This window comes from Xenopus tropicalis, chromosome 9, assembly GCF_000004195.4.
Source record: "Xenopus tropicalis strain Nigerian chromosome 9, UCB_Xtro_10.0, whole genome shotgun sequence".
In the NCBI taxonomy this organism is placed as follows: Eukaryota; Metazoa; Chordata; class Amphibia; order Anura; family Pipidae; genus Xenopus; species Xenopus tropicalis.
Window position 1 is genome coordinate 32700950 of NC_030685.2, and position 12991 is coordinate 32713940.

General features: G+C 38.9%; 1 protein-coding gene across 2 annotated transcripts in view; it reads right to left on the reverse strand.

The window, feature by feature from the left end:
• Positions 1-12991, reverse strand: part of syt17 (synaptotagmin 17) — a 54080-nt gene that overhangs the window by 23080 nt on the left and 18009 nt on the right.

A 12991-nucleotide genomic window follows, 5' to 3' on the forward strand; every position in this document is an offset into this window, starting at 1 on the left:
CCCCTTAGGAATGTGGATCTAAGCCAATCAGCAGGAAGCTTCCTCATAGTCTTACAAACTGCGCATGTACATCGGTCTTGCTCTTGGTGCAGGAGTGAGGCATTATGGGAATTTTCTTTACTCAGCTCAGCGTTTTTTTTTTCCTGTGAGGCTTCTGATCATTTGAACAGGAGAAATATGAGGAGACTTAAGGGCACTATTGAGAGAACTGAAGGTATGCCTGCAGCTTGGCATTAACTCTTTATTAGCCTTTCCTTTTCCTTTAAAGGAGAAAGAAAGGTAAAAACTAAGTAAGCTTTATCAGAACTGTCTATGTAAATACAGCCATAAGCACTCATAGAAATGCTGCATTGACTTCTCTGTCAAAAGATTTCTTGTGTCTGTAATTCATGTGCCACAGACATGCGGCTCTCTGCTCTCTCCTGCTCCCCCCCCTCAAGAATGCTAAGAACTCACTCCTTCCCCTTAAGAATGTGGATCTGAGCCAATTAGCAGGAAGCTGACTAACTGAGCATGTTCACTTGGTCTCGGTCTTGGTGCAGGAGTGAGGCATTATGGGAACTTTCTGTAACACTTGTTTGGCTGTAATTAGGGGTATATACCAGGCTAGTTGGACTTAGAGCATGTGTTACATGCAACCCCCTTTCCCAGGATGGGCCTCCGCTATATGGGAGCTGAGTCTAGGGCTATATGGTGTAGTTGAACTACAACTCACACTGGTGTTGTGCAGTAGATTAAAGGAATAGGACGCCAGGAGCTCTTGCAGATTAACTAGATGAAGCTTTATTGTCCAAGACAAGATGTATCAATGCAGGGATCAGCAAATACTCACACAGAGTTGAGGTAGATCAGCATACAGAAGTACAATCAATAATACTGATGAGCAATAGGTAGAATATGATACCTCCCTAGTAATCCCTTCTCATCAAGAGGTTGGGTAGGCAAAGCACCAACAGAAGGATAGATATAGGCAGCTCACCGGCGTAGTCCCTTCTCTTCAAGAGGTAGGGCAAGGCATATTTGCTAACCTGATTCCCTAGCACTTCTGTGTCCCTACAATAAGGCAATGAAGGCTTAGTAGGAAGACTACTCCTTTCCTAGTATTCTGGATGGGGCTAAAGACTGCCCTTGCTAAATAAGTCTGACTGATCTCACACCTCCTAGAGGGTGCTATTACATATACTGCTATGCTGTCTTTTCCTCATTCACGGGGCCCTGTCCCCGACTTATCAGATGAAATGCTACTGGGGCCTTAGTGCTCCAGGCTCAGTGGACTGATGCCTGAAAGCAGTGGCAGCCAATAAGGAAGTCACACCCTCCTGCCAGACACTATATCAGTCTGCAGGGGCGTGTACAACCAGGCTAAATCTATAAGGGATAGCTTTCCACTGTAAACTTAAGTACAAGGGCTTCTGCCCAATAATAGTAAAGGTGTGAAGAGGTAGGGGATAAAGCCATAGGGAGCTTAACCCTATGGGTCCCTACATTTCTTTACACAGCTCAGCTTTTTTCTTCCTGTTTGGCTTCTGATCATCTGAACCAGTGGCGTAGCGTGGGCTTTCGTCGCCTGGGGCCGACCGGAAATTTGCCGCCCCTCTATTTAGTTATTCTTAAAAAAAATAGGCAAAATAAAAAAAGCAGCATTAAATTTTTTTTTTTTTTTTGATTGAATTTGAAATGCGGTGCGCATGTCATAATTGTCAAAAGTGGATTCAGCTGTGCGTCCGTGGCTGCCCATGGTGGCAGGGCCGCCATTAGAAATCACGGGGCCCCTCCCATCAGTACAGGACACACAGACATAAAAAGTATTAGGGTCACCCTACCACAGTGCCCCCTAACACTATGCTGGCCAGGCCCCCCTAACGCTATTCTGGCCACGGTCCCCCCATACAACTGCCGCATAGACAGTACCCCCATACACAGTGCCCCCCACACACATTGCCTCCAATTGCCCATAGAAAGTGCCCCAATTTCCCCATAGACAGTGCCTCCAATTGCCCCATACACAGTGTCCCCATAGACGGCCCCCTCCACACAGTGCCCCCAATTGCCCTTAGACAGTGCCCCCAATAGGAAGTGCCCCCATACACAGTGCCCCAATTTCCCCATACACAGTTCCCCCATAGACAGTACCCCCAAAGACCTTGCCCCCCCCACAGAAAGTGCCCCCATACACAGTGCCCCAATTGCCCCATACACAGTTCCCCCAATAGAAAGTGCCCCCATACACAGTGCCCCCATAAACAGTGCCCCCAATTGCCCCATACAAAGTGCCCCCAATAGGAAGTGCCCCCATACACAGTGCCCCAATTGCCCCATAGACAATACCCCCCAAAGACCTTGCCCCCCAATAGAAAGTGCCCTCATACACAGAGCCCCAATTGCCCCATACACAGTGCCCCCAATAGGAAGTGCCCCCATACACAATACCCCACAAAGACCTGGCCCCCCCCATGGAAAGTGCCCCAATTTCCCCATAGACAGTAGCCCCCACACAGTGCCCCCAATTTCCCCCATAGTACATACCCCCAACAGACCATCGGCGGCGGCTCCTTCTCTCTTACAGGCAACAGGCGCTTCTATAAGGTTGCGCCTCGTCGCTGACTTGTGACGTCATACGCACGGGCGCAACCTTATAAAAGCGCCTGTTGCCTGTAAGAGAGAAGGAGCCGCCGCCGCCGCCCCTTCTGATACGCCGCCCGGGGCCATGGCCCCCTCGGCACCCCCCTCGCTACGCCACTGATCTGAACAGGTGAAATATGGGGAGACTTAAGGGCACTATTGAGAGAACTGAAGGTATGCCTGCAGCTTGACATTAACTCTTTATTAGTCTTTCCTTCTCCTTTCACAATTGGTTGAAACAAATGCAGCCAGACAATGTGGTGTCAGTCTATCATGGGAGGCCAAATCAATTTTGACCACCTTGTGAGATTACCTTGACTCATGTATGATGCCGTTGCCATTTTATGATAAATTTGTCAAACAGATGTTTTTGAAAAAAATAGGTAGGAGTATATAATTTTACTGTACAATTTGTATATTATTAATAATAAAACATGGAGCCATGGAACAGGCATTTATATCAAAATGTTGATAATTCTTTTTTGCAAGCAGAGTCTCTTGCTGGAGTGGGCAGCCTGGGCTGCAAACAGGAGTAGCATCCATTAGAAGCTACCTGCAGTCAATTTCAAAGTATTTATGCTTATAATAATTGGTTTCCTGCTTGCATCAAAAAGTCACTCACTTTTCTATCCCATCAGAACTAAACCGTTCCAGCTTCCCACAGGAAATACTTTTGTTCCTCTGCCCTGGTTACTTTCTGACTTTTTTTCAATTCAGATTTTTTAGTGCTAAAAGTCACCAAAAAAAATGGTGTGACTTTTCCGTGATTTACTATGTGACAAAACTGTGACAGTTATGAATCCGAAAATACTCCATCTGAAACTTGTCAAGATCATGTAGAAGTCAATGGCAGAATTCCCCCTTAAAACTGAAAGATCTTTCTTTGCTCCAAATCTTTTTGGATTTTTGATGCTGGCTTTTGTGCAAAAAAAACTTAAGTTGTAAAAGTTGCAGTTTTTGTGACATTTCCGTAACTTTTTCCTGCACGTACTTTTTTCAGATTTTTTTTTTCCACATACGTGGAAATGAGTGGAAAGGGTTACATTCATCAAAATTTATATTCATGGCATTTTAGAAGTTTTTCCAACCTCGACTAAAGTCACTTTTACACTCTTTAAAAAAACATGAATGTCTACTTATTTACTAAAAAATCTCAATATAAAAAGCACAAACGAAACAAAACACGAAAAAGAATAAAAACCTCATAATACTTGTGCTTATAAACCGAAAAAATCAATAAAACTTCTAATACCACCAATGTTATAAAGACTGTAACAATTTGCCTAGGACAGCTCCAGTTGACTTCTACATAACCTTGTCAACTTTTACATGGCATAGTTTTTTTGTGGTTTTTATGCCTAATAAATTACACATTTTTGTGTTTTCGAACAATGAGTAATCCACTATTTTTAGCACTAAAAAATATGATTCATTAAAAATTAAAAAAATAAATGTTAGTATGGCTTCCTAAGCTTCTACCTAAAGGCACGCAGAGTTCCTTGGAAACTGTGTATGTGCTGGATCACTGCTGTAGATACTAATAGGCAGTGTCGGACTGGCCCCTCAGGATACCAGGAAAACTCCCGGTGGGCCCAGGTGTCAGTGGGCCCTCTTGCTTCTATCTATTTAGCCTATTTCATGGTCATTCCCTATTTCTGTATGGGAACAAGGATATATGATAGATGGAAGAATAGTGTATAGTATGTAGAGAAAAGAGACTAGGATAAAAAAGAGTTTGAGGGAGGAAAGGAGGAATTACATTTTCGAGAGTGGGCCCATTGTCCAGGGTTTTCTGGTGGGCCCCTGCCATCTCAGTCCGACACTGCTAATAGGTCATTGTCTACAGCAGTGATCCAGGACACCAGCGTTTAATACTAAAATGTACAAGAGCGAACGTGGAAGGAAAGGCACAGACAACCTCAGCAACCATTCCAGCATTAGCAAACGCCCACATTGTACATATTAAGGAGGGGACAATTGCCTGTGCTGCATTTTGCTGAAATGTCTTAAATCTTCTCCCAATACAAGGTATGACTGGATGTTGTTTGGCTTGGAAGTAGCCAGGGAAGTGACTGTACCCTTAGAATGTATATGTGCTGAAGAATGTGTTTTGTTTGAGGACTAGTTAGTAGAATATTAATTATTTAATAAACACAAGATTTGTCAGGGCACTTACATATGATGTTCCTCAATGAACAGTTCTACCTGGCCTCTGTTCTAGTATATTGCTACAATCAAAATATCCATCTCAGAGCCACTGCGTCACCAACAATCACCCCCTGTACAGTAAGCGCAACGAGTAGAGAGTCCAGTAAGACTCAGTATAACCAGAAATTTTCATTAGTCATGAGCAATTTGGGGCATGTTTGTTTGCCTATAAAACTCTTTTTTCAGAACAAGATATCGTATGCCAAAACTGGACCTTTTTGACAGGTGTTAATCCTAACTGAGGAGAAAATCTCACAGACACTCCATGTAAAGATTTTTGCCTTAATCATTGTTGTCTCAAAAGTCAGCCAAACTATCCCCCAAAAAGCTTCCTTGTAAAGATGCATGTTGTTGTCACAAGTTTGCATCTAACATTGCCTTAATTGCATTTCTACTTATGTTCTTATTAGCACCAGAGTTTCAGTGATATGAAAAGAAGAACCCAGATCTCTGATGTGAACAGTGTCATCAAGCTGTAAAGGCAAATGGAAGTCCCTCTCTGCTTGTATGTAATGCAAATACACATTGGTTTTCTGTTTTTTGTTTTTTTTTATTCCATATTATGGAGCATGATGTAAGAAAAAATGTATCTTCACGTGCAGCACACTCCAGATATTCTGGTTGGCTCCTATGAACTGTCTCTGATCTACAGCACCTTGATTATATAACGCTCTCCCTCTGCATAAATTAGACTGATGGAAGAAAGGACTTGGCTGGAAAAGTCTTGATTAACATACAATATTGCACATATACTTGAGAATAATAAATGTGTCCCACAATGGCAGATCCTGAAGGATCTGGTACACCAAAAAACTACTATCTATATTTAAGGGTGAAAACACATGGCACGATTAGTCATCGCAACTTTCAATTAACCTAGTCATGGCGACTAATCGCGCAGACTTTTCACCCATAGATAATAATTCTGTCGCTGCGACAAATCGTGCACGCATTTTCTTTGCGCAGATTAGTCGCCACGACTTTTTAAAAAGTTGTGGCGACTAATCGTCCCGTGTATCTTTGCTCTAAAGGAACAGTAACACCAAATAATAAAAGTGTTTTAAAGTATTTAAAATATTGCGTACTTCTGCCCTGCAATGCTAAAATGGTGCTTCAGAAAGACTACTAGATCATTGAACCCCATGAGCAACATATTGATTTTGACTTTAAGGGTGAAGACAAATGGAGCTACTTAGTAGCAGCTACTAAATTCCAGAAAATACTCTGCCATAGACAATACTGAAAATTGCCTCTGCTAAAACACACATAGAGACAATTATCAGTATTGTCTATTTTAGTAGCCATGACAAGTAGCTGCTACTAGTAGCTCCATGTGTCTTTACCCTTAGATTTGTCCTGTTTGTCGAAAGAAATAAAAAAAAAACTATAGGCAAAATGTATGCTTAATTATTTCAACTAAAGTAGAAATATTGGGGTATACTTTCCCTTTAAAGGAAACATTTGGAGAGTATGAGTGTCTAAAGATAATTTTAAGCATGATATTTAATAATCATATGGCCCTATCTAGTATCAAAGAAACTGGTAAAAGGCTGTGGTGTTTGGCTAGATTACTAATTGAATTTAATTGTAGAGAAACAGCTGCCTGCAAGAAGAATTAGAATTGTGCATTAGTTTCCCTGGATACTGCAATGGTCACATCCCTGGCAAGAGCATTGTTATTAACTCTAGGTGATCTATCAAGATAGCAACTACTGAAACATCTGCTATTGTTGCTTGCCATAGCCTGAGAAGAGCAGAACAAAACCCATTCAGAGCATAGCATCCATTATTATTTGCCACTGAGTCAGCCAGGCCCAGCTCTATTATAATATGTGTTTCTAATAATTCCACATAGTCACGTTCATAAAACTAAAAGCTGCCCCTCGTAATGACAGCTTGTCCTCACTACATTTCTGAATTAATTAGAAATTAATTTGTAAATATTTAATTTAATAATGATACCTTTAGCTTGTGTGACCTAATGGAACATGCAATTATAAGAAACCCTTTTCTCTATGCAGAAATGTATCAATTCCGAATCTGTGACATACAAAGCGGCCTTATTAAAGTATAACAAATTTTTGCATTTTTCTATTTTACGTTGCACTTCAGCAGACATGGAATGACAAGGAAACAGCTTACTGTGATCATAGAACACATAACAGGGAGATGCTAAATTGTTTGCTTTCGACATTAGTACTGCAAGTATTTTGTGCTGTTGGGAAAAGAGTTTCTTAAGTATATACAGTAAGTGCCCCAGAAAAACATATTAAAATAAATCTAGATATGGCATTATTGGATAATTTAAAAGCTACATGCACCATTATTTAACAAAGGCAACTGTGCTGCGAGTTACGTAGTTCTGCATCCCATAGCAACCAGCCAGCAGTTAGCCGGTACTGACCTACTGCAGTTAGAATAATGAAAATTTTGGAAATATGTTACCATCTGATTTGCCTTTAGTGGTTATAAATAGTGATGAGCGAACGTGTGACGTTTTGTTTCGCCAATAACTTTGCAAAAATTTGGAAGAATTTGCGAAACTGTGAAAAATTTGAGAAATGGTAAAAAATTTGCAAAGTGCATTGAAGTCAATGGGTGTTCCAAATACACTGTGCATTGGGCATGTTTCTCATTTTTTCTCACTCTAAATGCATTAAAGTGAAAGTGCGTATTTTTTTCAAGGCATTTTTTGAGGTGAAATTTTTTACTGCGGTTTTTTTTCCTGCTGTTTCATGAAAAATTCTCCACTGGAGAAACACCATGCCTGCAAATCCCTGCCTGGCAAAAACATTGGCTTATATCTAGTTATAAATAGATTGTATCGCACTATACAGATAAAATCCATTAGAACATTTACAGTCAGGCCCCTAGTCTTCCCCAGAGCTAGTGTTTGAAAAAACTGTAAGTAAATGTAAAAGAAAGGATATTAAATATCAGTTATGTCAATGAAATATCTAAAGAAAAACTGCTAGAACTCTACTGCTGATGAGACTTTTACTGTAAGTGAAAAAATAAACTGTAGAGAGCAGTAAGATAGGCCTGTAATACTTGTAGATATGGTTCCATGTTTCATCATTTTATGAAACATGATGAAAGTTTCAGTATAATTTAAAAAATGCGTAAGACTAGGAGGATTACACAAAAATGATACATTTTAGATAAAGTTAAAAAATACTGCAAAAAGCCAAATCTATTTTAGAAAAATGAAGATCTTATTCTGGAAATAGGGTTTTTAGTAAAGAAAGTAGTAATTTATGTTCTTGTTCTGGTAGAAGCATTTCTTAAGTATCAAAATTATAATTCATCTTCTTCTTCTTCTAGTGTCTGGTGTGGCTTGCATTAAAGCATTAATATGTATTTATAATATGCCACCCTATTCCACAGCATTGTACAATAGAAGTACGTATAAATCAAACACATAAATTACATTCAAATACTGATCGATACAGGAGGTAAAGAGGGCACTGGTAATTAAGCTTACAATCTAAACACGTTTATAATAATAAGAAATATTTATATAATATATAATAAAGTCTTGCAGGAGCTTAAATGACAAATTAATGCAGGTGAGAAAACATCTCAAAACTGCATAAATCCCTATGAATTTCTGTAAATTACAAACCAAAATGAACTGATTTACTCTGATCCATTTAAAAGAACCACAGAAAGCAATATTCCTATGTTTAGTTATTGTGTTTCCTCCTACATGCAACAGACAACGACAATGATCTTTCCTACCCGGCAATACAACCCTGCTGTTCTAGCCATAACATCCATTAGTTTGAATGAGAGCTATGACAGGAGCTGCTATATTGCTCGTCATGGAAACTGATTAATCACAATGTAGCAAAATGTAAGTGTTTACAAGGAGGGAGTCACTAGCAGATCCCAAGCTTCTGTTTCTGGTTAACCCAACAGTTACCAACAGGGCCATGCCCACTGAGCTTTCTTCCAGTGCCCCAGTGGGCACTACAGAAAATAACACCAACAAGTAATGCCAGATCAGACCTGGTGTTTTATTAGGAAAATGAGCTTTAGTATTATGTTTGCTAACCCTTAATGCATTTTTTTTACCCAAAATGCAATGCTTGCATTTTAAATTACAGTGATAACAGCACACATTATTATATGTTATTATGTTATTACCAGTGAAAATCAAAAATTCAACCATATTTCAGTTTTCAGTGCATTATCCTGGGAGAATCAAACCATACTGTATATTGGCATTTGTTATAAACAGTAATACATTTACATTCCAATACATTTGGAAATACCATCTATGGGCTTACGTGACTTCAAGAAGTAGCAATTTTAAACTGGCACTTGGGGTTGGAACTTGTACTTTTTCCCTGTGCCTAAGCTTGTAATTACTGCTCTTTGGTTTCTAAAGTTCAATGCTAAGGCTAGTAGATCTGCTAAAAATGTGGTAAGAGTACAACTGCAAATGATTTTAGGGGATTCCAAAAAATACCAAGTTAATGAAATTAGTCCTAGTAGAAAGTTGATTCAGGGGCTGGTTCAATTACCCTCTTAGGCAGTGATCCCCAACCAGTGGCTCTGGGACAACATGTTACTCCCCAACCCCTTGGATGTTGCTCCCAGAGGCCTCAAAGCAGGTGCTTATTTTTGAATTTCTGGTAAGGAGGCAAGTTTTTATTGCATAAAAGCCAAGTATAATGCCAAACAGAGCCTTCTGTAGGCTTCCAGTCCACAAGTAGCTAATCATAACTCTTATTGGCACCCCAGGGACCTTTTTCATGCTTGTGTTGCTCCCCAACACTTTTTCCATTTAAATGTGGCTCACGGGTATAAAAGGTTGGGGATCTCTGCTCTTAGGAGTCAGGAAGGATTTTTTCCCCCACTCTGAACATTTTTCACCTTCCTGAATCAACAAACAATTAGGTACATTTCACAAAATCTACTATAATAAATGGCATAACCCTTTTCATCCATGAGACATTACTTTCTATAACTGGAATGAACCATATTCAGGAATCGTTTCACTACTTTGCAAAATCCCAACACTTTGTGCAGTATTCATTAAACTGCCATTCATTTTTCTTTCTGGGTGAAGAAGTTTTATAAAAATGCGCAAATGTGAATATTTAAATTAGGTTTAGACAAATCTTTGTGAAAGGAATTTGTTGTCCAACCCTGCCCTAGAATAAATCCAATGAGCATATATCACCTAATCCCATCAAGTTCTTATGTGCTGGAAACCCAGTTTGAAGTTTACATCCAGTGTTGGACTGGGACCCCAGGGGCCCACCAGAAAACCATAGACCCTAGGCCCACTCTCCAAACAATATTTCCTTCTTTCCTCACTCAAACACTTAATTCTCCAAGTCTCTTTTATTTACATGCTAGCATCTATCCTTTCATCTATTTCTCCTCTTTTTCTCCTCTCTTTCTTCTCATTCATAAATAGGGAATGACCATGAAGTAGGCCAAATGGTTAGGAACAGGAGGGCCCAATAACAGCTGGCCCCACCAGGAGTTTCCTGGTATCTTGGTGGGCTAGTCCAACACTGTTTACACCTTCCTAATGTAAAGTGCTGTGGAATATATTGGTGCTTTATAAATGCTTGTTTATAATAATAATAGGACCTTATTAATGCAAAAGTTGATATTAATAGAACCTTGCCCCATTTGTGAGATATATGGGATTCATCCAATACAGCACCTTTTTAGCATATTATTGCTATATTATACCTTTTGTTCATCACTTAAAGAATAGTCCACTGAACGTATCCTATATTAGAAAAGACTAATTTCCTGAATACAGAAAACCACAAGGTATTGTTTAAAAATTAATTGCCTGAACTCAATGCTGTTAGCTGATAGACTGTACATGTTGTACAATGTTCAGACCAATGAGAAAATGGAATGTAATAAAGAAGGGAAGAATGCCACCATTACACTGATCAAAGTAAAAGAAATGGCAATAATGGCAAGGAACTGACTTGCCTGGAGTTTCGAACAGAAGGATTGTTTTATGCTCTTGTTATAGCTGGGACATATCTACTGGATATGGTTTCCTCCTGCTTTCTGTCATAATGTGTATCATTCAATCTAGAATTTTAGTCCCTAAATTATCGATAAGGTAAGTGTATTGCTGCTGCTAAGAGTTCTAAAGATGTAGTCACTCAGGCCTGCCCCCTCTCTTTATTTAGCCTTGCAGTACCATTAGCAAATCTACAATCAATGCATGCCTTGAAAGTCAATAAGAAAAAGTACATTGGTACAGATAAGACATTAACAATTTATTTTCCTAAAAAAATTATATTTCATATGTTATATTTAAAAATGCAGGTTGGATGAAGGCTATAAGAAACACTATAGGAAGTAGGAAAACAAAGGTTTGTTTTATTGGGTCCATTATTAAAATGATATTTTCAGTTAGAGTTTCTTTCATGTATTCAAACAAGATTTACCAATTGTTGTATTTTTTTTTCTCCCCACTACCCTCCCTCCCCCGCTCATGCCTAGGTAAATATGAGCTATGCACACTGGGGGGATGGCAGTGGTCGAGTGGCTGGGGCCCCTAATCTAGTGGTGTGGGGAGCCCTTGGGGTGGCACAATATTACACTTCCATATTGTTTAAGTGAGTCTATGTCCATTTTTTTATCCATATAACATTATCATCTTTATAATTCTCAGAGGGTCTGATGTTATTTCTGACTATAGTGTCATGAACACTAGTTATTAAACCCCACTCTAGATAAAGCTTATGGACTATAATAAATATGCCCCTCAACATACAGCTGAAATATTTACTGTACAGGTATAGGACCCATTATCCAGAATGAATGGGATCAAGGGTATTCCGGATAAGGGGTCTTTCTGTAATTTGGATCTCCACACCTAAAGTCTACTAAAAAATCAAATAAACATTAATTAAACTCAATGGGATTGTTTTGCATCCAATAAGAATTATTTATATCTTAGTTGGGATCAATTATAAGGTACTGTTTTATTACTTGTACAATCAGTTTTAAAATTCAGAATTATTTGATTAAAATGGAGTCTATGGGAGATGGGCTTTCCGTAATTTGGAGCTTTCTGGATAACAGGTTTCCGGATAAGGGATCTCATACCTTTATTATGCATTAAGGAGCTGTGTGGTACCACCATAACAAATATTCATTCTTCCATCACAGGTAGATAATGGAGGTAAAAAATGTATTCCTTTGCGGCTTTATGACCATAAATGATCAAAGTAGTTGCCAACAGTGTACAAGGCATCCCATAAATCTGTCTGGTAAGACAGTGAAGCCATAGTTGAAAAAGCAAAGCAGATTATGCATTATGTTTGTGGTACAACAAAACAGAAAAAGGAGTCTACAGCAAATGCATAAGGCTTAGTTGGGTGTAAAGCCAATACAGCAATGCAAACACATTTCTGCATACTGTAAAGCATATTGATAACATCACATTTTTCCTATATTTTTCTCAATGGTGGAAAAATGGTGGACAGAAATATGTTAAACATAGGCGAAAATATGTTAAATGTATCCAAGAAACATATTAAATGTAGCCAAGGGGGCCGATTCATTAAAACATGTTTGAATCCCGAATGGGAAAAATTTGGATTGGATACGATAATTTTTGAAGATCCCAAATATCACGAAAATGCTTACAAAAAATCGTATTAGTCACGATAATATCGTATTGGCGATGCGAAAACCACCAAATTTTTGTACTGAACGATTGTAAACAGTGGCAGAAACTTTCCGAATTTTTCGCACAAGCATACGAAAAAGTCACGCGGGCGTGAAAAAAAAAATCGGGAAAATGCGCAAGGAGCTTTCGTGTCTTACTAAATCTGCCCCAAGGTGTTAATGCACCTGAGTAGCCTACACAAAGACAAGACCAGATCAAGTCTAAAATGGAACAAATGCTAAATGGTAATTTCAAGATTCCAATTTGTAGCATTTATTTACTTAATTGTTAAAGAAGGATCTTCGGGAATGTAACATATGTCGGTAACTTAAAAAACTTTAACAAATTTTAGCTTTGCATTAAATGTTGCCTTTGTGCAACAGAAAAATACCATTTGTGAACCCTTTGCATGTCTTGCAACTGTAAGTTTGCAATTGCGGAATTTTTTTTGTTTGCATAAATGCGCAGTGTATGTTATAAAACATTTGAACCTAT